Consider the following 24,954-nt stretch of genomic DNA (forward strand, 5'->3'; position numbering starts at 1 on the left):
AGTAAGGGTGTCCCGCTGTAATTTTAAGCAAAGCTTTGATTATAAAGGTAATACCACATACCAATAGCTATGTATAGCAGGTTGATTGACAGAAAGGTGTCATTACTGCATTCACATACTTTTGTAGGTATCGTATGTATTATGTGTGTAACTAGTTTAACATGGCAGTGATGATTGTATAATAGAAAATGCAGTTGCATATCTCTGATGAACTCAGTAGTTTACTGACAATCATCTATACCCCTCTCATAACCTAGGTATAACTGTAAAACAGAACGTATTGTGAGGTATGTATTATAACTCCAAACTCTATTACTAAAGCCATGCATGTCTATCCATTTTCAGTATATTGTCAGACATTAGTCCTGCATTACACTTGATAATGCATAAGGCAGGATCTTTTAATGTCACACACATACAAGCTTACTTTTGAAGTACAACACCAATCACTCTTTAAACTGCCTATCTGTAATGACCATGGTTGGCAAACACTTCTTCTGTGGCAGTAAGGAATAATCACCTATGTGGAAATGTATGCATTCCCTTTTACATAGGTTTGAATTCCACATTGTACAAATTCATTTTAACTGTGTGCAAGCCTCCACAAAAATGTGCATCAAGTCTTCCCATTGATCCCTCCAAAGTCATGGCTTAAAAGCCAAGTCATTTAGCATTTCAGTGTTGACCACTAGACAAAGTGTGACCAGGTGTATCAGCACATATGCCATAAATCATTGCCAAATGTCACATTATCAGTGCTGTTTCATAAACTCTATTCCTCTTTCTTTGGCAATATTTCTTTTTACTTACAGTTGTGTAACTATGGTTGTGAGTGTTTGTGCACTGGTCATAAAATTGGTATCACAAATTAGTGGGAAATCATTTCAACTGTTGTTGGAGGACCTTTGCAGACATGGCAGGAGATGGGAAACATAGTGCCAAATGCAGGGCACAGAGGTGGGGTGTGGAGGAGTCAAAAATATTTGTTGCATTCCTTGTGAAGCGCTACAACCGTAGTCTGCAGCAGGGGGACTGTATTGGGTCTTTGTACAAAGCTGAGGCTTGGAACAAACCTACCTGAGGTTGTCTCTAGTGCAAATAACATACCACCACTTGGGAGTAGTGTAGGCTCCACTACAGTGACCTGAAGAGACGCAAATGGGCACAACTCGACCAGTGGCTGGTTGAGTTTCGAACTGCTGACACCCCCCCCCATTTATGTAAGTATACAGATCAAGCAACTTGAAATGATATGGAATGCATTACATAGACAAGACCGGTATGTATAATGTATAATGCTTTCATGTCTGTTCTTCTCTCATTCTCTATTTTACAGCTGCAGAGGAAATCTTAGCAAACAGGAAGACACATGCTGAGAGACTGGAGTGACTTTTCTTGTTCTGCCATATTTCACAAATGTGTTTGATATTTTCTAATCCCACACATTTATTCATTAATTTCAGAGTTGCTGGTTTTCTTCCTTTTGATCTCCATCTGCCAAGTCTGATTCATTTCCAGTGCATTCCTGGTTCATCTAGTTAACCCTTGTGTTTTTTTTGTCTCTGAAGCATTTCCTTTGCACATTTCTTCCTTAGCATGTTGTGCATCAAAAAATTACTTTGATCCTCCAAGAAAAATATTCTGAAGATAGCTAGCTAGATACAGCATCTTCAATCTCACACCTGCTTCTTTACATTCCCTGATTGCTGGAAGCAATTTACTCCTCTTCTGCCTGGTTTATAGTGGGTAATCATTTTCTACACTCTACTGTCGCCAACATTTAGTACTTTGTCCTTCTGCCACATTTTTGTCATAATCAACTCTTTCTGCTGGAAGATTGCATCTTAACTATTAGAGATATTGGGTGCTTCCTCATGGCCAGGTTTGGAGCATACACACAATGTGTCCTTGCATTAAACAACTCCTGCTGTGGAATACCAGTCCTGTTGCCTGTTCGTACTTTCATAAAATTAATGCAGTATGTTCCTTCCAGTTTCTCTGGTACAGCAGATGATCTCAGATTTTCCCTATGTGCTCCGTCCTCTAATTATACCATTTTTTTTAAACATCTCTTCTCGAGCAGTCTCATAGCCATACTTTTCTTCATTTCAGCAGTGGATTTTTGCAGTTTTATCAGCTCATCTGAATATCTTTTTAAAGCTTCTTCCGTTTTTTTTCCAGCCTGCATTTATATGAGTTTGATATACTCTTTCAGAGTTTTGTTTATTTTAATCCTCTCTGAACACATTTCACTAATTTTTTTCCTCTAGATTACTGGAAGTCATGTCTTGCACCAAAGCTGTAGCTTGAGCTGCTTTTTGCTGAACATCTGCAGGATTCTTCCCAGCTAGTGTTTTCATCTCACCTTTTGTGGTTGATTTTCTTCCAGATTCTCTAAATGTCTTCTTTGCTGGCATTCAGGCAGTGCACTTAATAGCCAGTAACTGAAATTTATCCAAAAAGACAAATTCACTGGCTCTTTTTTTTTCTGACTTTTTGTTTTCACACCAAAAGAACTGAAATTAAGCTGTTAGTGTGCAGCTATCTTGGAAGTCCACCAGAAACTTTTTTTTTAACTTATTTTTGCTGTCAGTCCTCAGAAGCTGGCTTGCCACCAATCCTTCATTTGTTGTTTTTGAAAGTCTGTAGAACTGGCCTTTGCTCGCCCCTACACACACACTTCATGCATGCGGTTAACTTATTCTTTCCTCCAATGGAGCAAGAGTCAGGCCTCACTGGTCCAGGTGAGAGACTTCCAGCCCATTTATTCCCAGACTAGAGTGCCATATTAGCCCATTTCTTGCCTGTGTTTGGGTGACATTCAGATGACAGAGAGCAGGTCAAGCTGAAGATAAGTCACTACCTAGTGGTTTGTGTGCTACAGTGCAGTTGTTTCCAGAATGTGCGTGCTTGCTACCATACCTGCCAAGTGGTGCACTGTTTACAGCATGTGCACACTTGGGTTTTTGCTGCTGATGGTTTATCTGCACTCCTGAAGGTATTGCCAGTGCAGTGAGCTGATCCCCTTCTCCTCTCAAGCTTGTGTATCTGAAATCAGCCACTCACTCCTATCTACATTGCCTGGTGCTTCAAGTCACTGTTCTGCTTAATGACTATGTATTGTTTGAGACACAGACAGTGCTATATCTCTCTGTGCCAAGGTGCCAGGCACCAATTTTCTTTTCTTGTCATCGTGCAATCCAAAATTAGAACTCATTATTAGGATGAAGTATCTCATCCTATTTTAACTAGTAAACTGAATGTTGTACACACAATAAAATGCAGGAGCAGCAGCAGCAGTAGTAGTAGACTGCTTTACTATTTCAAGTGCCAAATGGTTATGTAATGCTGCTATGTGTGTTCCATTCATGCTGCTTTGTCTGTTCCACTTATGTAAGTTTTGTACAAACTGAACGTTGCCTTGTGATACAGTATATGATTTAATAAAATCATGATATGATTTGGTAAAATAATGTCCATTTTTAATAATGTTTAGGACTGATGCCACAGGCACTGGAATTGCCTGGTAGATAACACTTTATGCTGTCTGCAGCACTCTCACTTCCTGTCATGTTTTGCCGTGCTTTGAAGAAAGGCAGAGAAAAATGCTGTAAGTTATCTCCCTCAGTTTGTTTTTGGTGATAGTCAGTATAAAGTCTGGTTGATATTGTGCATGAGTACAAATTATTTATTTCTTCCTTATGATTTTGATTTTGTCACAACAACTAAAACATTTGTAATGTTTCTGTCAAATATATTTTCTCTTTCTGTACCTCTGGGTCTAATCCCATTTGTCTAGTGAGATCTAAAATCCATTGTTTAGAAGATGTTCTTCGTGTTTCACTGTTGCAGTCATTGCATTTGGGTTATCTGCTTGCAGGTTGCCCTCAGTCGGCCTGATTAACAAAGTCTTGGGTCCTGTGTCAGTTGCTGTCCCTTCTTCCATGACGTCAGGTCTTCAGGGGTATAAAACATGCAGCCGACACCATTACATCAGTCTTTCTTGCCGTGCGGTGCCCAAAGCAGAAGCAGTTCGCAAGTGCCGGTCGGTTGACTCCTGAAATTTTCGTTTTCGAGTTTCAGAACCGAAGTCTTCAACTAAAGCTAAATACCCCGTTGGGGAATCTTTTTCTTGCTCCTTACCGATGTCAGTAAAAGTTAATAATTGCATTACTTGTGGAAAGCAAATACCTCGTAAAGATTTTCATTTGTACTGTATTCCTTGCCTAGGCCCTGACTACGACGTACCTTGCTGACGGTTTTGTGCTTTATTTAATCAGTGCACTATCCGTCGTCGGTATATTTTCACCTCTAAATATTACGGTTCTCGGTTTAATTATCCAGAAATGCCGGTTAGCCATCCAACTACCGGGATTCCAAAAAAACGCAAAGATAAAGACAGAGACAGACTGCTGAGGTCCAAAACTGCCAACGACGCTTCTCCTAAGCCAGTCGCCAGTTCGCCGGTACTCAGTGAGGCGCTTTCGCAGCCCCTGATACCCACTACTTTTGATTTGCAGGCCTCTACTGAGACCCATTCGGAGTCCGGTATGCCGCGAGATGCTTCAGCTATGGAACCCGCGGATGTCTCTACCTTGGATGGGTTCGGAGCCGCTGTGCAGGCATCGGCTTCTGAGGGTGTATTCAGGCCTACGGACTTGCATATTAAATTGACGCCTCTTTCATTACTTAGGCCTAAATCTCGCTCCATGTCTAAAAAACCTGACACCCAGGCTACTATGCCTAAAAAACAAATGATACGAATGGCTGAAGATCTAATAACTCCAATCAGGGGTAGCCACCCCCCCCCCCTTCTAAGAGGCCTAGGACTGAGGTTGATTATAAATCTTTTGATCTGGATTTGCCCTTACCTACTTATGAGGATTCTGATGCAGAGGACTCTATTCTCTCTGCATCCCCTCCTGAGGATTTTTCTTTTGGAGAAACCTTACATACTCTAAGGGAGCATTTCCACTGGGAAAGCCAGGGTTTTTCTGATTCAAAAAAGAGGCTTAGGGATTTCCTTCTCCTACCTCAGCATAGGCCTTTAGCTACTCCGCCTGTACTAGACATTGTTGATGATGCTTTCTTGGAATCCAGTTTGGCCCCTGATTCCCTGCCTCCTGCTCCCAGAAAACCTGACGGATACTACAGGGTCCCTGTGTCCCACAAGTTCCCTTTCAAAAATCCCATTGCAGATCCAGAGACTATTTCACAGGGGCCCAAGAGCATTAAGGCTTCTACTGCTAAAAATCCTACCCCTTCTGATACAGACTCCAGGGCGCTGGATGTAAGAAGGTTTACACTTCTGCAGCCTTGGCCATTAGGGCTTTGAATTGCCAGTTTCATATATTAAAATATAAACAACATGTTATTGAACTGCTTAAACAGAAAATTATGTTGATTCCTGACTGTGTGGAAAATGAAGAATTACAGGATTTAAGGCATTCTGCTGAACAAGTTGGAAAACATACTTTGCAATGTGGTTATGATTCATTAGAGGCCTCTTGCAGGGCTGCTGTTACTGGGTCTGTGCTCAGAAGGCATGCTTGGCTTAAGGAGCAATCTTTGCCTGATCGTGTTAAGGCTAAATTGTTGGCTGCTCCTTTAAACCATGACCACCTGTTTGGCAACAAGGCTGAGGAAGTTCTTAAAAAGATGGAAGATAAAGCTAAATCTATGCAAACTGTTAAAGATTTTTTACAAGTTCAGCCTCCTAGATTTAGTAGGCACTGGCCCTCTAAGAATTGGTCCTTTCCAGCCCCTTCCAGGTCTTCTCAAGCCAAACCCAGATGCAGCAAAAACCCCAGGTTTCAGTCCCAGGGGATTCACAGAACTAAGCAGTGGGGGGCCTCCACTTCCAAGTCTGGGAATAATAAGACTCCCCCCTATGGTAAACTGTCTCAATGACTTCCTTTTAAAATTTCCAAGCACTTGTCAACTGACTGCCCCTTTGGGAGGAAAGATTGCTCTTCCTGCAAAGAATTAGAAACTCATTACCCAGGACAAATGGGCTTTAAATATAGTGTCCCAGGATACAGATTTCACTTCCACATGTTGCCAACACCACGTGGGTGGCTGAACCTACCCCCAAATCAGTGGGCAGAGACCCAAAAACAAGTACTTTCTCTCTTAATCATGGGGGATGTTCAACTGGTACCAGAAGAGGAAAAGGGACACGGTTTCTACTCGAGACGTTTCCTGGTGACCAGAAAAGACAATTCATGGCATCCTATCCTGGACCTCCCTACTCTAAACACCTTTTTGGAGATTCCAAAATTCAAGATGCTGACTCTTCACCAATTACTTCCTATGCTAGGCAAAGATGCCTGGTTGGCAACACTAGATTTAAAAGAAGCATACCTGCACATCCCAATCAGGGAATCTTGCAGAAGATACCTACACTTCAAAGCAGGCTACACACACTTTCAGTTCTCTGCACTGCCCTTTGGCTTTTCTACTGCACCCAGGGTATTCACAAAGTGCCTAGCTCCAGTTATTGCATTTTGCAGGCAAAGAAATATTCAAATATACCCATACCTGGACGATTGTCTAATTCAGGCAGAAAACCAGGACATACTTTTGAATCATCTGGCCTTTGTAAAAAGGTTTCTAACTTGTCTGGGATACACCATAAACGAAAAGAAATCACACCTGGTAACCTGTCAACAAAGTATATTCCTGGGAACAAGCTTGAATACAGCTTCCCAGATGGCTTACCTCATGCCAGAAAAGCAAATTCATTTGACAACCTACTTCAAACAAGTGGCCACAAAAACCCTGCTATCTGCAAGACAAATACTGCAAGCCTTGGGGTTCATGGCACCCTGCATTCTTCTAATTCCATATGCAAGACTGCATATGAGGAAACTACAGTGGTATCTAAAAAGCCTGTGGTGTCAACATTCTCAAGACCTAGAAACAATGATTCCTATCATACCTTGCCTACGCCTATAGTTCCTTTGGTGGGCAGAGGCCTGCCACCAAAACAAGGGACTACCTTTCACACCTCCCCCTGCCGCTCAAACCCTAACAACCGATGCAGCAGATTATGCATGGGGGGCTCACCTGGCAGGGAAGTGTATTCAGGGCAAATGGAACTCAAGTCAAATGCACCTGCATATCAATCAAAAAGAAATGTTAGCTGTACATAATGCTCTGACAGCCTTCAAGGACCACATTCTTCCAGGACAACTAATGGTAAAGACGGACAACACCACTGTTATGTGGTACATAAACAAGCAGGGGGGTACACATTCTTACACCCTCTGCAGACTAGCCATGGCATTGTGGAACACAGCCTTGAGCTACCAAGTGCACCTACAAGCTGAATTCCTGCCAAGAAAATTAAATACACTGGCAGATGGACTAAGCAGAAACCTCATGGACCCACACGAGTGGAAACTGGAACCAAGGATTTTCAACATGTTGACTAGCAAATGGGGGAGCCCAGATATAAACCTGTTTGCCTCTCCCCAGAACTACCAGTTGGACAAATTTTACACAAGGACTCCCCACAAACAAGCCTGGAATGTGGATGCTCTGTCCTTCAGCTGGAAAAACCTATCAGTCTATGCCTCCCCCCCTGCCTCTGCTCTCCAAAGTACTACTAAAAATCAAACAGGACAAACTAAGGATGATTTTGATTGCTCCAGACTGGCCGCGCCAACACTGGTACCCCCTCCTACGCAGTGTGTCATGGTTATCTCCATGGCACCTGCCTCAGACTCCTTCCCTGCTGTTTGAGCAGGAGAACCAGATTCTGCACCCTCAGCTTCCAACACTGAACCTTGCAGCCTGGCTAATTACTTAATCTCTCCTTTACCATCCCTCAGCAAACCTGTGATGGATATCATTTTAGAGGCAAGGAGGCCTAGTACTAGAAAATCTTATGCTGAAAAATGGAAAAGTTTCTGTGCCTGTAACCAATCTCAAGGGATGAGCACAGCGGCACCCAATTTACCTCAGATTTTGCAATACTTAACTGAGATGCTTCACAAGGGCCTGTCTTTTTCCTCCATTAAAATCCATGCCTCAGCCATTTCAGCTCATTATAACACAGAGCCTCCCCTCTTCTCTCATCCACTGCTCAAGCAGTTCCTCAGAGGGGCCAAAAATTTGAGACCACCCAGGAGAGCTCCAACCCCAGCCTGAAACTTTAACTTTGTCTTGGAGAAACTCACTCTACCTCCTTTCGAGCCAGCTGCTACTGCAGACTTAAAATTTCTTTCTTGGAACGCAGCTTTCCTTTTAGCAATCACTTCAGCTAGAAGGGTACCTGAATTACAGGCCCTTATGGCAGTGGAGCCTTTCATCATCTTTCATGCGGACAGGTTGTCCCTCAGAACCACTCCATCCTTCATCCCCAAGGTGGTATCTAGTGTGGCTCTTAATCAGTCCATTCATTTGCCTACCTTCTTTCCCAATCCACAGAGTAAAGGGGAACAGATGCTGCATTCCTTAGATGTGCACAGACAACTTAGATTTTACTTGGACAGGACTAAACCTCAAAGGAAATCTGAACAACTGCTGGTGGCATTTGCTGCAGGGGCAGAGGGGAAGGCTATTTCAAAGCAAACCATTTCTAAATGGATAAGCCGTTGCATTCATTTCTGCTATAAGCACCATGGCAAACCTATCCCCCAGGGGATCAGACCTCACTCCACCAGGGCTGCATCTACCTCTACAGCCTTTCTCAGAGGAGTCCCTACCAGGGACATCCTAGAAGTTGTTACCTGGAGTTCTGTGCATACTTTCACCATGTATTATCATTTGCCAATTTTCTCTATATCCAGAGTTGGCTTTGCCACTTCAGTCTCACAGGGCCTTATGGTTGGCCCTAATGCTATCTAAATTCCTCCTTCCAATCATAGCTTTGGGAATCTACCCAAATGTAATGACTGCAACAGTGAAACATGAAGAACATAGTACAGTTCTGTACACTTACCATAAATGTAGATGTTCGAGTGTATTCACTGTTGCAGTCCTGGTTACCTACCCTCCAGCCCCCTAACTTCTTTTGGCTATACTTCTACTTTCCTTTACTATGCTTAAAAGCCTTTTTGGTGTATTTGCTTTTTTGTTGGAGGTATATCTTTGTGCTTTTATGTTTAATTGCTTCCCATTAGGGGGGGCACCTGACATATGGGGAAAGAAAAACTGATGTAATGGCATCGGCTGCATGTTTTATACCCCTGACAACCTCACGTCATGGAAGAAGGAACAGCAACCAACGCAGGACCCAAGACTTTGTTAATCAGGCCGACTGAGGGCAACCTGCAAGCAGATAACCCAAATGTAATGACTGCAACAGTGAATACACTCGAACATCTACATTTATGGTAAGTGTACACAACTGTACTGTATGTCTTCAGTAACTGTTCCTGCTGGCAGGCACATTCACTGTCTGATTTGTTTAGGGGTGGTCCATATCATTCCCTCTTGTGCTGAGTTTAAAGAAACTACACATTGAAAAATTGTCAAACACTTAAAGCACATTTACCGTTTAAAGGTGTGCCTTTCAGACAGATGGAAGAAAAATCTAGCAAGTCTTAAGCCTTCTGGTTCTTTTCTTAACATCAAGTCAAAACAGCCTTCAGGATCTACTGCTGAATAGGGATGTATAACTTCTGCCTTTCCTAAAATTTGGAAGTTTAACTTCATTTTTTCCTAAATGGGGCTTTCCCTTTTTTCCACTCAGTGTGATAGAAGCTGCAGATAGCAATCCTCTTTGGCCTTTTGATCCAAAGGTTGTATTGAATGCACCTTCCTCAGACAGTAATGAATTTGTCAGAATTCCTGTTGTATTAGTCATGGAATGTTCTGGCCCCAAAATTGTGGTTATTTGGTCTCCCTCTTTAAAACTTCAGGACGTACACATCCATGTCCCCTGCTTACCAGTTTTTCTAATATAGATTATACCAAGCTGGCTAAGGTTACTGTGGGAACTCAAGGAAGGAGAATCTTGAGTCACTTTTTATTTCTTCTCTGGCTTGGGGTGCCAGTGGGGGGGGTAATCTTCTACCTGCAAATTATTTTTCAATTGCACCAGTGTCACAGACGCCAATTTTGGTACAGCTGGAAGAGGTCATGACAGTGCTGATCTCTAGGATTTCAGTGTTGTTGCCAGAATCACATTTCCAGACCCTGAATTTTTTGTGTCTTTTTGCCTCCTCATAGCTGATTATCAGCTGCTACCAGGGACTTTCCTTGTCTGTTGTGTCTACTGTGCATTCATTCCTGTTCCTCCCCTAGACTTACTCCAACCTATGCTTAGGGATGGTGATTAGGTTGAGGCTCCTGGTGCAGTGTCATATTGCTGTCAGGGACTGTTTTTTCCTAACCATATTTCCTTTCCTCTGTGAATTTCTGTTTACTTTCAGGGACTGGATGCAGAACAATGATGCGTTGGTGTATCAGTCTACCTCCATGACAACTTGTCCAATGTCCCTCTCCTTTCCCATTTAAGATAAAAAAACAGCCTCCATTAGGGATCAAATGCAAGGAGTGTCTAAGTGCATGTCCTACCCCCCCCAGGATAGTCACGCTCATCCTTCCCGTCAGTGCCTCAAACAACTGAGCCACTAAGTGAATCAAGGTCACCTGTGCTCTAGTCAGGGCTTTATCCCTCTACATCATGACACTGGCAGTACTCATAACTTGACTATCTCAATAGAATATTTTCAGGTGTCAGCCTTACAGTTACTGATCATATCCATTCAGCTACCAGTGTTGTTGACACTATCCCTTTTGATGCTGCCACCTCCACTGATGGCTGTTGAAGCCTGTCAGCGAATTCAATCACTCTGATTTTGATACTTCCAGCACCACTTCAACTAAAGTCCACTTCCATTTTCCAGCGTACAGCCCTCTATTGTAAGGATTTTAACCAAGTCTGATTCTTTCCACTGGAAGAGTCACTTCACTATCAGGCTGGTATTATCAGCTTCCTATACAGATCCCCTCAGTGGTCCTCAGTGCCATTTTGTTTAGTGGAATGAGTTTTATTCTCTTTAGATTCAGAGCCTCCACCATAAAGCCTCTGAAGACTGCTCAGAAGTCCAAGTCTCCATTGGATTTCCCAGTTGGGGACCACAGTGAAGAAGAAGGGGCCAACTCTCTCCCTTCATCCTCTGAAGACTTCATATCACATGTGGCAGCTGTAGTCAGAAAAGCCTTTTACTTAGTTCAGCTTATAAGTAAAAGATTGCATCCAGAAGAAGGAGGTTATTACCTCTTTGCACTCCTCCCTTATTAGACCTATGCTTGAGTATAATACCCAGTTTCATATGCACCTCTCCAAACACCTGCACCAACTGGAAAGGCCACACAAATACCTCACAAAGAGAATCCATGGCCTCCAACACCTATCCTATTCGGACAGGCTTAAATCGCTATCACTCTACACAGTATCATACAGATTGCTCAGAGGTGTTCTGTGTCTCGCCTACGAGGCAATATTGGACGCTGCCCTACTAGAGATGCTCCATATCTGTAAGTTTAACTCCTCATGCATTACCCACTCGATAGGTGTAAATCTAATATGCAACATCGGCAAAACCTACTGGAGAGACAGGTTTGTCTCCCAGAGACTTCCCATACATGTCAAACAGAATACCTCACTGGCCCTCTTCAAACGCAGTCTTGATGAGTGGATGGGAAACCATAAATCTGTCTCAGGGGTTCCACCTTTGTCCTTCATTGACAGGGGTGACAGGTGCTAACTGAGGTTTCTTTTTTGGGGATAAACTCTTAGCTAGGCTTGTAAGGGCCCCAGGGCCATTAGCCTAGTAACCTCCTATGAATGTTTGGAGGTAATGTAAGAAAGGGAATTTGACTTATTTTAACCCTATTCCCTCTCCATAGAAGATGTTGAAGAAGGTATTCAGGTTTCTCTGCAGTCCTTCTTGGTGACCTACCTTTTGAAAAATACCACTAGAATCACAAAGGAGATGATGGTCTCCGTTCTAAAGACAGATAACTTGTGTTTTCTGAACCCAGTGGACTTTTCAGATTGGACCGGCATCCTCAATCCAGATGTCATAGCCCCTTCAGCAGACTATGAAAGGTTGCAACTCTTCAGCTTCTGGCCTGCCATTCGTCAGATGAAAAGTCTGGTGCAGTGGGCAGATTTGGTAAGCATATGTTCACATCTGATACTTTGTCCTTGCAGATCTTGAACTGACTTATATGTACTGTGTATTTTCAGTGTTATCTAGCTGATGAAATGAGCAGTGTGTTGGTGGAGCTCTTGGAAGAAAAGTTGCTGACCCAGGCCACTAGTTTACCAAACATGAGTAATCTTAGGTTCCTGTTATGTATACAGTAGAAGGTGCTACTTAGAGGAATGGAATCTACCAGTACTTTGCACTAACAGCCATGGCTGTGCTGTGTTACACTGATTTTGAAGATGTCACCAAAACAACATTTTTTAGGTGCTTTTTTATCCCAGTTGCTTAACAACCATTAACCATGTGTAGTTGAGTAATTCTTTTCATTCCTCCATGGGTCAAGAGCTGATCACAGAGATCCTCGTTCTGTCAGCCTTCAAGAGTTTTTCTTATTTTGTCCCTAACCTTCTCTCTGAGATGGATATGCATGCTTGCAGATGTGGGGAGCTGAAGCAGTTTTGTCTGTACATGTACATTCCCACACATACCCCACAAAGACTATGACGTAAATGCAGGTTATGAGTACCAAGCACACGTTCACAACCCATATGCTGCATACTATCTACCACTGTCTCCAATAGATGCCATTATTGCAACTGGACAGATCACTTCACTCCCTGTATGGGTGAGCTGACACTAACTGCTCATATCTACTCTTTCTTGCCCAGCTTTTCCAGCATTTAAGTTGCTAATTGATCTCTGGTCATCTGAGGTGAAGTCAGGTATCATTCCTTTGTTCCATATAACTGTGCTCACCAGTGGAGCATTACTGGATTGCACCTTCACTGGACCTTTTCAGTTTGGTAAGAAGGTTCACAGCCCTCACTTCTTGCATCACTTTTAAGATATGTAAGTGTATGGCATTCCCATCAGTGCTGTGGTTATAAAGTTCCCACTCTTCACATTGTTCTGTTAACAGAACTCAGAGGAGCCAACACTGCATGTGGTTCAGGCATGTTTCACAACAGCAGCAAGGGAATGTTTGAAAGAGTTGGCTCCTTCAGTCTAGATTCTGTCAAAATTATCAATGTAATAGTCAGTGCTCTCAGTGATTGTCAAGAGTCCAGATTCATCCTCAGTGTGGACAGAAACTACTCTGAGACCTTACCTGAATGCCCTACTCTGGAGGCAGTCAGGGATCATTTCGTGCTCAACTTGAAAGCTTGGGCAAAAATTATCAAGAGCAGATGAGCAAATGGAATAATACCCAGTGGGAGTACTGTTCTGTTGCTTCCCATATTCAAATTCTTTCATTACCCTTACTGAAAATACCATCCTTTAAAACAAGTGGGAAGAAAGGAGGTATTAAGTTGCTTAAGAGGAAGAGCCATTGAAGAGATCTCACCAGGTCAGATGGGCTTAGTATATTGTTACATATTCCTTATGGTGCTTCAGAAGTCAGACAGCCTCATGCCTATCTTAGATTGCAGTGCTTAAACACCTTTATTCAAAAGAAACCTTTCAGATGGTTACAGTTCATACTGCCTTCTTCATCTGTCAGGAGGAGACAGGATACGCAGTTTGGACCTCCAAAGACTCCTGTTTTCAAATCATCTCACCAAAGAGTCCATGAGGTTTCTGATGTTTCAGATTGTTGCCACTCATTACCTGTTTTGAACTCTACCTGTATCCCCAGGTTGTTCATTAAGTGCATATCCATAGCAGCAGCTCACCAGTGTGTGGAGGAAGCCAAAGTGTTTCCATGTCTAGGTGACAGGCTCCATGCTTCTCATCTATAAACATGGGGGAGTCTGCTTTAACTGTTGATTTCCCTTGGTTTAACAGCAAACGTTGCAAAGTCCTGTTTGCTTCTGGCTCAGTCCCTTTTCTTCATAGGATATACCATAGGCACATCTGCACATAGTTTTTCTACCTCAGGACAAGATGCTTTCGGTTTGGCAAATGATTGTCTTTATTCTGTCATGATGGTCTGTACCAGCAGAGAATTGTCATGTTGACTTTTGCTTTTTGGCAACATCAGTTTTTACACTTGCTCAGTATTTTTGTCAAGTAAGTCTGTGCAAGCAGACACTTGTCTCATTGTATTACTCATGGCAGCCTCAGACTTTATGCTTCCTTCAATACAAGTTTCACATGAAAGTTCTTCACTGAACACTTTGGGTCCAAACATCTTGATCCTCCCTTTTTTTCTAGTTCATATTTCCATACATTGCTTATACATCTACAGTGGTGGTTGGATCCTACCAACTTTCACTCTGGCACTGCCTTTCAGACACAGACACTTCAGGTGTCAATCACCATGGATGTGTCTGCTTGGGTCTATATTAGATCACCGGCCGCTTAAAAAAGTGAACGATGATTAATCAACCATATGTAAGCGAAAGCTTACAATTCTGAACTGCCAGAACAGCGATTCTTTTCCTAGGGAAAAAATTGCTGTTCAAAAACACATACACACAACACAAGCACACCAAATAAACAGCAATCCACACACCTACACCTAAAATCTTACACCTAACCCTACACTAAACTATACACACACCACTAACTATCCACTTACCTTTACCCAAACCCTAACCCTAAGGTCCGGCACTATCACACACTTACCTCACCCACTCCCTAACCCTAACTCACCTAACCCGCCCTAACCCTCACGTCCACACAATCGCACACATACCTAACCCGCGCCCTAACCTACCTAACCCGCCCTAACCCTCACGTCCACACAATCGCGCACTTACCTGAACCCGACCCGTATCTTTCCACCACAGAGCTGAAAATACCGAAGCAACAGAAATGGACAACCAAATTCTTTCCCTAGGGAAAAAATTTGTTTTTCTGTTGCTTCGATATTTTAAAGCTTTCGCTGCATAGGGTTTGATATTAGAACATTCGAAGTTTTGAAACCTTGATGTTCTAATATAGACCCGTCTGCTCTAGTGTCTGGAGACAGTACAACATGCGGACTGTTCAGCATGCTGGATTGCCTCATCATTTCATATTCTGTTGATCTTGCTGTCTTTTCAAGATTTTCTGCTTCATTGAGTCTTTTCTGTCTATTTGGACAATATGGCTGTTTAGTATGTCACTGTAGAGGAAGGAACATATCCTTATCATCTGCATTTAGAGGATATATATGAGTGTGGCAGCTGCACCCATCATCTTGCACCACTATAGCTAACTGTAGCCCAGGAGAGTCCAGGTCTGTGCAATACAGGCTCTGTTGCTATGACCTGATGTCTCATAAGAGGTCACAGTGCCCCTCACTGATAAGAATTTTTCATTTGTGGGAGCACATCAGGATGGGATTTATTTGCATTTCTGATATACACCAAGTGCCCCAGTTTCTTTTCCTTGATTTCCTCTCCACAGGGATAGGTTAGGGCTGCCATAGCTCACAAATGGCCAGAATGATTTTGTTACTCTTTCTCCTGATGTTCATCGTGTTTCACTGTTGCAGTCCTAACAAATGGGTTATCTGGCTCCCGGTAGCCCTCAGTCGGCCAGAATACCAAAGGTAAGTAAAAATGACATTGGTTGCTGTCGGTTGTAAAGGACGTCAGGGCGTCCGATACAAAAGGAGGCAGCCAACGTCACTTCCTCAGTCTTCCTTGCCACGGAGCTCGAAGCAGAAGCTTTTCATGCATGAGTGCTGGTTGGCAGTTTACCTTTGTTGGTTTCCGACTACAAGAGTTGAAGTCTACTACAGCTAAGTACCCCGTTGGAGATCCTCTTTTCTTGTCTTAATGAATGTCAAAAACAGTTAATAATTGCCTTACCTGTGGAAAACAGATTCCCCATAGAGATTTTCATTCCTATTGTATTATTTGTTTAGACCTTGACCACGATGTTCCCAACTGTGATCTCTGTGCCTCCTTTAATCCCGCGTACTGTCCGTCATCAGGCTAAGATTTTGGCTAGGCGTTTTGGAGTTTGGCCTAACTTTGTTGGTATGGTGTCCACCGGTCTTAAGGCTTCGGATGTTCTGAAGAAACGTAAGCATAAGGACCGCGACAAGCCTCTGAAATCTAAGTCCTCGGATGAGGTTAAGTTGGGCGTCAGTCAGGCGGTAGCCAGTGAGACGCCTTTGCCGTCCCTGCAGTCCACGGATGTACAACCACAGGCCTTGATTGAGTCTGAGTCCAAGTCCCTTAGGCCTTCGGCCTCCGTTTTGCCTTCCGACCTGTCACCAGTCACCTCTTCTGCTGGAGCCGGAGCCGCTAAGCTGACTCTGGTGTCGGCAGCCTCCATTTTGCGTTCTGACAGCAAACTTCTTCCTTCAACCTCTGCTGCATCTTCTGTGGTTGCCAGGCCTCCCGAGTCCTTCAGGCTTGCAGGTAGATCTTCCATTCGTAAGCCTGTGAAAAGGCAGGCTCCAGCTGCTTCTCGTTCCCCTCAATCCCAAATGGTTAAAATGGCTAATGATTTGTTGACTCTTATTAGGGGTTCTCAGCCTCCTCCTTATAAAAGGAGTAGGGATGTTTCTCCTGAGGTTTTGTCCTGCTCAGGTTTTGATTCTTCCAGCATTTCTGCTGATGAAGAGGAATTTTCTCAGGCCTTTTCTCCTTTTGAGGATTCAGATGCAGAGGAGTATATCCCTTCGGCTTCTCCTCCAGAGGATTTCTCTTTTGGTGATACTTTAAATACTCTCAGAGAACATTTTAAATGGGAAAGTCAGGATTATCCCCAATCCAAGAAATGGATCAGGGAGTTTCTGGATTTACCTCAGCATAAGCCTCTTGCTATTCCTCCTGTGTTGGAAGTTGTTGATGATGTGTTTCTGGAAAATTCTTTGTCTCCAAATTCGGTTCCTCCTGCTCCCAGGAAACCTGACAGGTACTACAGGGTCCCTGATTCTCATCTGTTTCTTTTCAGGACTCCATTGGCAGATCCAGAGGTTATTTCTCAGGGCCCTAAAGGAGATATGGCCACTGTTACCAGGAATCCTTTTCCCTCTGACAGGGAGTCTAGGAACCTAGATAGGTGAGGCAAGACACTGCCACCCTAGCTATTAGGGTTACCAATTGTCTGTTTAATATGCTGAAGTACCAGCAGCACACCTTGGAGGCTATTAAGTCTAGGATAGCAGTGTACCTCTTTTGACAGAGAGCAAAGATATGCAGGATTTACTGAATTCTGCCAGTCTGGTCAATAAGCATTCTTTGCATTGTGGTTTTGACATCCTTGAGACCTCCAGCAGGGCTACAGCTACTGAATCTGTTATTAGAAGGCACGCTTGGCTCAGAGAACAGCCTCTTCCCGTACCTGTCGAGGCTAAGATTTTGGATGTACCTTTGCATAAAGATGGTCTTTTTGGCAGTAAAGCAGAGGAGGTACTGAAGAAGATGGAGGATAAGGCCAAGTCCATGCAAACTGTTAAGGATTTTGTGCAAGTTCAACCTCCTCGCTTTAGCAGGAATTACCCTTCCAAGAGTTGGCCCTTTCTTGATACCAGCAGACAGAACCGTTCCAGGACTAGAGGTTACAAATCTTCTAGGGGGCAGGGGGCTACCCCTCAAAGGTCTAGGCATTGGCAGACTTCCACTTCTAAAGGGGGACGCTCCAAGCCTGCATCTTAATCAAAGCACTCTCAATGACTTTTTACAACTTCTGCCTGTTCTTGCTTGCCGGAAGAGTCCTTTAGGGGGAAGGTTGGCCCTTTTTGCAGATGTCTGGGCTGCTATCACAGAAGACAAATGGGTGCTCAGAACGGTGTCCCTAGGGCACAAGTTTTCTTTCCGCACCTTTCCAGCTGCCAAGGGATTCCCAGACATTCCTCCAAACCAAAGGGCAGAAGTAGAAAAACAAATTTTGTCTCTATCTCATCTGGGAGCAATAGAATCAGTTCCTGCTCAGCAGGTAGGCCAGGGCTTTTATTCCAGGCTTTTCCTAGTTCCGAAAAAAGAAGGCACCTGGCGTCCTGTCCTGGATCTTTCCATTCGGAACTCTTTTCTAGTAATTCCAAAGTTCAAAATGCTCACTCTGCATCAGTTGCTACCACTGCTAGAAAAGGATTCCTGGCTGGTAACCTTGGATCTCAGAGGCTTATCTGCACATTCCTATCCGGAAAAGTTGCAGGCAGTACCTTCATTTCAGGGTGGGCGAGCAACATTACCAATTCTCTGCACTGCCCTTTGGCTTATCTACTGCTCCCAGAGTGTTCACAGAGTGCCTGGCCCCAGTCATTGCTTTTTGCAGGCAGAAGAAAATTCAGATTTACCCATACTTGGACGACTGTCTGATTCAAGCAAGTTCCCAGGAACAGCTATTAAAAGATCTGGCATTCGTAAAGGCTCTTCTCTCTTCCCTGGGTTACACTCTCAACGTGGAAAAATCGAATATGGTACCATCCAAGGAGATAACATTCCTGGGAGCGAGTCTGAACACAGCCACCCAGATGATGTATCTCACCCAGGAGAAGCAGACAACTCTTTCAGTGTACGCCTTTCCTCCTCTTCCTCTTCTTACCAGAGTATTAGTGAAGATCAGGGATGAACGTCCAAGGATTATTCTCATAGCACTGGACTGGCCCAGACAGCATTGGTATCCACTGCTTCACAGTCTCTCCTATCTTCCTCCTTGGCATCTTCCTCTGAAACCAGATCTTTTGGTTCAGGAAAGGGGAAACATTCTACATCCTCATCTTCAGTCTCTCCATTTGGCAGCATGGCTCATTGTATGACTCCTTCCCTTTCTTCCTCCCTTTCCCAACAGGTGGTTGACGTGCTGAGGGAGACCAGGAGGCCTAGCACTTGGAAATCCTATGCTGGCAAATGGGAAAGGTTCTCTCACTGGATGCAGGCTAGAGGGGAGTCTGCTTCTCAACCTACCCTTCCTCTGATCCTGGAATACCTGGCTGATTTACTTCAGACTGGTCTTTCTTTTTCCTCTTTCAAGATCCATGCTTCAGCCATCTCTGCTCATTGTTGTCTTGAACAGCCCATTTTCTCTCATCCCCTGATGAAAATGTTTCTCTGGGGTGCTTGCAATTTTAAACCTCCCAGAAGAGCATCTACTCCAGCCTGGGATCTTAATTTTGTTCTGGAGAAACTCACAGTTCCTCCTTTTGAGCCAGCTGCCTCTGCAGATTTAAAATTTCTCTCTTGGGAGACCGCCTTCCTCTTGGCTATAACTTCAGCAAGGAGGGTTTCAGAGCTGCAGGCTTTGATTGCCATGGAGCCTTTTCTTATTTTCCACGCTGATAGTCTGTCTGAGGACTAATCCCTACTTTATGCCTAAGGTGGTTTCCAGCCTGACTCTTAATCAGTCCATACACCTTTTTACCTTCTTTCCTAATCCTCGTAATAGAGGTGAAAGGATCCTACATTCTCTTGATGTGCACAGACAGCTCAGGTTTTACCTGGACAGGACTAAGGACCTTCAGAAATCAGCACAGTTATTGGTCAGTTTTGCCCCTGGAGCCCAGGGCAAGGCTATTTCTAAGCAAACCATTTCTAAATGGATTGCACATTACATTACTTTTTGTTATTCCTTTTATGGCAAAGCTCCACATCAAGGGGTTAGGACCCACTCTACTAGAGCGGTTTCCACTTCTACAGCCTTTCTAAGGGGTGTCTCTACTAAAGACATTTTGGAGGCTGCCACATGGTCTTCTCTTCACAATTTCACAAAATATTATAATCTGCCTCTGTTTTCCAGAGCCAGGGCAGGGTTTGCCACTGCGGTGTTGCAGGGCATTATCTCCAACCCTTGATGCTGTTGGTTCCTCCCCCCTTTTTCTCTGGGCTTTGGTAATCAACCCATTTGTTAGGACTGCAACAGTGAAACATGATGAACATAGTACAGTTGTGTACACTTACCATAAATGTAGATGTTTGAGTGTATTCACTGTTGCAGTCCTGGTCCCCCCCCCTGCTTCCCCCTTTTTGTGGTCCTCTCCTATTCTCTTTTCCTGAGGTGTAGGCTTAATTTGTCAAATTGGTTTTTGGTTTAAGCCTCATAGTCTGGGAGCTCCTGATCGTTCTGGTAAGAAAGACTGAGGGAAGTGACTTTGGCTGCCTCCTTTTGTATCGGATGCCCTGATGTCTTTTAGAATCGACTGCAACCAACGTCATTTTTACTTACCTTTGGTATAATGGCCGACTGAGGGCTACCGGGAGCCAGATAACCCATTTGTTAGGACTGCAACAGTGAATACACTCGAACATCTACATTTATGGTAAGTGTACACAACTGTACTTCATCTCTGGCAAGGTTCATCCAGAAACCAAACTTCTCAAAGCTGGTCTTTCTCGTAGCTCTTTTCTGACGCAGACAAACCTGTTTTCCCCTTATGAGCCCATTATTTTTCTGCAGAAGACACTGTCTTCAACCTTTAAAAACACTAGTGCCTCACCCTTCCAGCAAATCCCACCCAGCTGGCCACTCACTGATAACATGGCTTCTCCATTTCCATTGAGGGCTATAAATTGCAGATTTTTGTTGAAAGTAATCATCTGTCAGTGGTCCTTTACTAGAAAGACTTGTAGAGACAAATGGGCTTCGTTTTTTGGGGGGTGGAGTGGCATCCGCCAAAGGGATAGATGTTCATAGTATAGTTCACAGTTATAGATTACTCACCTAATGTCTGGACTTCAGGGCACCATTCTCCCTCCAGGTTGGGTGGATGCCTTTCCACCATGGATGTCATATCAAGTGAAGGTGCTTCAACAAAGTATTAGTTTAAGGGTGTGCACACTTATGCAACCAGCTTATTGTATGTTTTTTATTTTTTATATTTTTCCCTTAACAGATTTGTTTTTCAATTGAATTGTACAGGTTATAGGTCACTTTAAAGGTGGGAAAAGTTTTGAAATGATTTATTGTGGTCTCATTTTTTATATCACAAAAACCTGGCATTTTAACAGGGGTGTGTACACTTTTTATATCCACTGTGTGTGTGTGTGTGTGTGTGTGTGTGTGTGTGTGTGTGTGTGTGTGTGTGTGTGTGTGTGTGTATATATATATATATATATATATATATATATATATATGTATATAGTAAATTGCCTAATAGTATATCAGACAATTTCTTAAAATTTGGCCAAGCTTGGTATGTTGTTTAAATGCCAGGATGGTCAGACTGCAGTGTTTCAATTAAGCAAGATCTCACATTTGTGGGTAGTAGTAGATGTATACATGTTTGTCCATGTATTTAGATATATATTTACTGCTATCCACAAGTATGAGTATTAGTATATATATTGTGTGTGTGTGTGTGTGTGTGTGTGTGTGTGTGTGTGTGTGTGTGTGTGTGTGTGTTTAGGGTGTGGCGGCTGCAGACAGGCATGACACCGTACAAAAAACATCTACATTCACTGTTTATACTGCATGTGGTAAATTTCAAGTAGTGTTATTCCAGTACTTTGCAAGACTTTTACAATTATAAAACACATGTTGCCAATCTGCCATTAATTCTATTCTGCATCTGCAACATTTCTTTTCTTTTGTAAACATTAAAGCTAATTTACGTAGAGTTAAAAACTCCTATATAAAAATGATGTGAAATAATTCCAATATGTCTTCTTATGGTAGATTTTTGTTTTCTTAAGTTTATAAATACTTGACAGGTAACCATTACATTGAAAGGGTTGATTTATAGTAATTAGTATATATTCTAATTAATTAGGTTTATTCTGTCTAATGGATAATTGCATTTCTTCTGTTTTATTTACAATATATTGTCTCAAAGCCTGTAAGGATAACCACATATTTTTGTCTATATTAAATTTATTTATTATTGGATGGACAGTAAGAATCTTATTCTGATCTAACCATTGATCCCATAATAAAGATTCCCGTTGTTTTAACATGTTAATTCTATGAACTTGTAATGTCTCTAAATTATTAGATGTAAGTGCCATAGGAAAAATAGAAAACATCCAAAAATTGATGTTAGGATCTTTATTAACACATTTTTAAAAATGTAATATTGTTAGTTTTATGTAATTAGGTGAAATTGTACTGGCTTTGTTTTTTAATATATAAGCTTTAAGCATCCAGTACAGTGAGTTGTATAGTATGGATAAACGTTCCTGCATTTGGTTTTGTGTATTTTCTAACCATATTTGTTCTTGTAATTGTTACCATTGTTGTGTAAGAGGAATTTAGCCATAATGTTATGTTTTTAAGTATGGATGAAAGTATGTAAATCACTGTATCAGGTAAATTTATTCTCCCATCTTCCCAATTCTTTAAGTGATTATTTAATGCTATTCTGGGTTTGTTTGGAAACCATAGGAAATATAGTACAATTTTATTATATTTTGTATAAACTGTTTGGGGAGGGAGAAAATACTTGTATTGGGTATAATATCTTGGGGAAGAATATTGATTTGATCAAATATGACTGGTCTTCCATTGTAAATATGTACTTATTCCAATTGTTTATCATTAATTGTATTTTATCTAATATGGAATTGTAATTAAATGAAATTATATCCTGTAGGTCATCTGATAGGTAAATACCTAGATAATGAATTCAACCATTTGTTACAATATATTTAGATATTTTTTATTTATGTATTTTTTTTTTTTTTGCTATTTGTAAGTAAAAATTTTGTTTTGTTTTCATTAAACTGTAGTCCAGAAATGTTTTGGAAGATAGACATTGAATTAAATAAGGCATGCAAAGAATTATTAGAGTCGGCAAATGTCAAAAGTATGTCATCTGCAGACATCTGTAGTTTTATATTTAAAGTTTTATTTATTTCTATTCCTTTCATTTTCACATTTAATCGGATATTGTTTGCAAAAGGCTCTATCAAGAGTGCAAATAATCGAGGTGATAAGGGACATCCTTGTTTAGTTCCTTTCATAATATTAACAGATCCTGATCTATGTGAACCTAATTTAACATAAGCTTGAGTATTTTCATAAATAGATTTTATAAGAGTTCAGAAGCCCATTGGGAATTTATACTCCTCCAATACTAAATATAAGTAACTCCAATTAACAGAGTCAAAGGCACTGTGTCTATATCTAGGGAGATTATAATCATATGTATAATTCTGATTTTATTGTGGTCAGTGTTATTATTCTTTTAATATTATCATAGGAATTTCTTCCTTTTATAAAACCTGTTTGATCTTCATGTATTAATATGAGGAGAAAATGTTTAATTCTGTTTGCAAAGATTGCCATAAACATTTTATAATCTATAGTAAGTAATGTTATAGGTCTATATGATTTATAAAGTCTTTCATCTTTGTCTGATTTTATTATTGGGGATATTAATGAATATTCCATGATGGGGGAAATAATGATGTCTTCCTTAACCATGGTATATACTTTTAATAGCAAAGATAAAGGTTGTCTTGACATAAATTTATACATTTCTAGCAATATATTATCTGGTCCTGGAGCCCTATTTATTTTAAGCTTAGTAATTTGTGATTTCAGTTCTGTCATTGTGATTGGTTTATTTACATTTTCTATTTGTTCTTGTGTTAATCTAGTGTGAATGTTTTTATTAAGAATCTTTTAATCTTATCAGCTGGGGAAATGAAATGATTTGTAAAATTAAGTGTATTATAATGGGATCTAAAGGCTTCTAAAATGTTATTCAAGTCCGTAGCTTTCTTCTTTGTACGAGGATTATAGATTTTTTTATTTGTTTAGAGTTAATGATTTTTTAAGTTCTGTTTGCTAGTTGTCTTTGATTTTCAGGATTCATAAAATATGATTTTAATTTGATTTTTTTTCTAGATTAATCATGTTTTTATGGTGAAGTATCTCATTATATTTATTAAGTTTAATCATATATGATATTTAATCAGAGTTCCCTTTTTGTATTTTCATTTTAATTTTATCTATTTTATTTTGTAATTCCATCATATCTTTACTTCATGTTTTCCTTTTATTAATATACCATATATACCATTATAATATCTTACTGTAAATATATGCTTTTAGAGAATCTCATATATATATATATATATATATATATATATATATGATATATCTTTAGTTGTGATTATTTCAAGAAATGTATTTATTTCATTTATATAGAATTCTTTAAAATCTGTCAATTTTGTTATGTATGATGGTAATCAAGTAATAGGTATTAATTGTATTGGTTCAAGTTCAAAGTCAAATATTAGTGCATTATGATCTGATGGAGGGCAAGTTATAACTTTAAACCCTTCTTGCTTAGTTATTAAATCATTTGATATGTCTACTCTGTCTATTCTTTGTTCCCATTTTTGATAATGTCCTAAGAGTTGTTTTTATACTTCTCCAGCAGGGAAGTCAAATAAAAAATGCCTGGAGAAAAGCAACTGTGTCTCCCCTACACAGGGGTGGCCCTCCCTGTGATTATTGGTAATTATAGGCCTTATCAGTTTCTTTTGATAAGCAAAGCCATAGAATACATCATAGCAGTACTCATTTCTGTGGACATAGGCAATATTTTTTTTTGCATTTACCTGCACTCTTTCTCTTTCTTATTGCTTCACACTCTGCAAGTCCAATTTACTGGATATATATTTTTTTCATTTTACTGCTATTTCCTGCTCTCAAACTTTGGACCTCCACAGACTTACAAGGGCAGTACTTCCTTTTTTCACACCATCACTGTCATCTCTGTGATGATGCAAAATTGGATATTTCCTGCTCTAGTAAGCTGGGTCGGTGTCCTCTGTTTTTTTATACATACATGCATACATACATACATAAGTAAGTAAATAAATAAAGATCACATTCATGCTGCATGTGGGCTGAGTGCAATATGTCCATTTATTAATGGAACAAGTTTTGCATCAGCATGCATTTTCCAGACAAAATGAACTATGAAACAGTAATATTGACCATTATTAATCCCCAG

At 41.2% G+C, this 24,954-nt stretch overlaps 1 protein-coding gene across 5 annotated transcripts in view; it reads left to right on the forward strand.

The window, feature by feature from the left end:
* ATG4C (autophagy related 4C cysteine peptidase) overlaps positions 1-24,954 on the forward strand; it is a 1,631,044-nt gene that overhangs the window by 378,782 nt on the left and 1,227,308 nt on the right. The window contains exon 3 of one of the 5 annotated variants that reach the window (XM_044085548.1): positions 3,497-3,610. The exons of the other annotated variants lie outside the window; for them this stretch is intronic. The gene's annotated coding sequence lies outside the window, so the exon portion shown is untranslated. The remainder of the gene's footprint in view (positions 1-3,496; positions 3,611-24,954) is intronic. 5 annotated transcript variants of the gene reach the window in all.

The sequence above is a fragment of the Protopterus annectens genome, chromosome 10.part0, assembly GCF_019279795.1.
Source record: "Protopterus annectens isolate FY-2018-M chromosome 10.part0, PAN1.0, whole genome shotgun sequence".
NCBI lineage: Eukaryota > Metazoa > Chordata > Ceratodontiformes > Protopteridae > Protopterus > Protopterus annectens.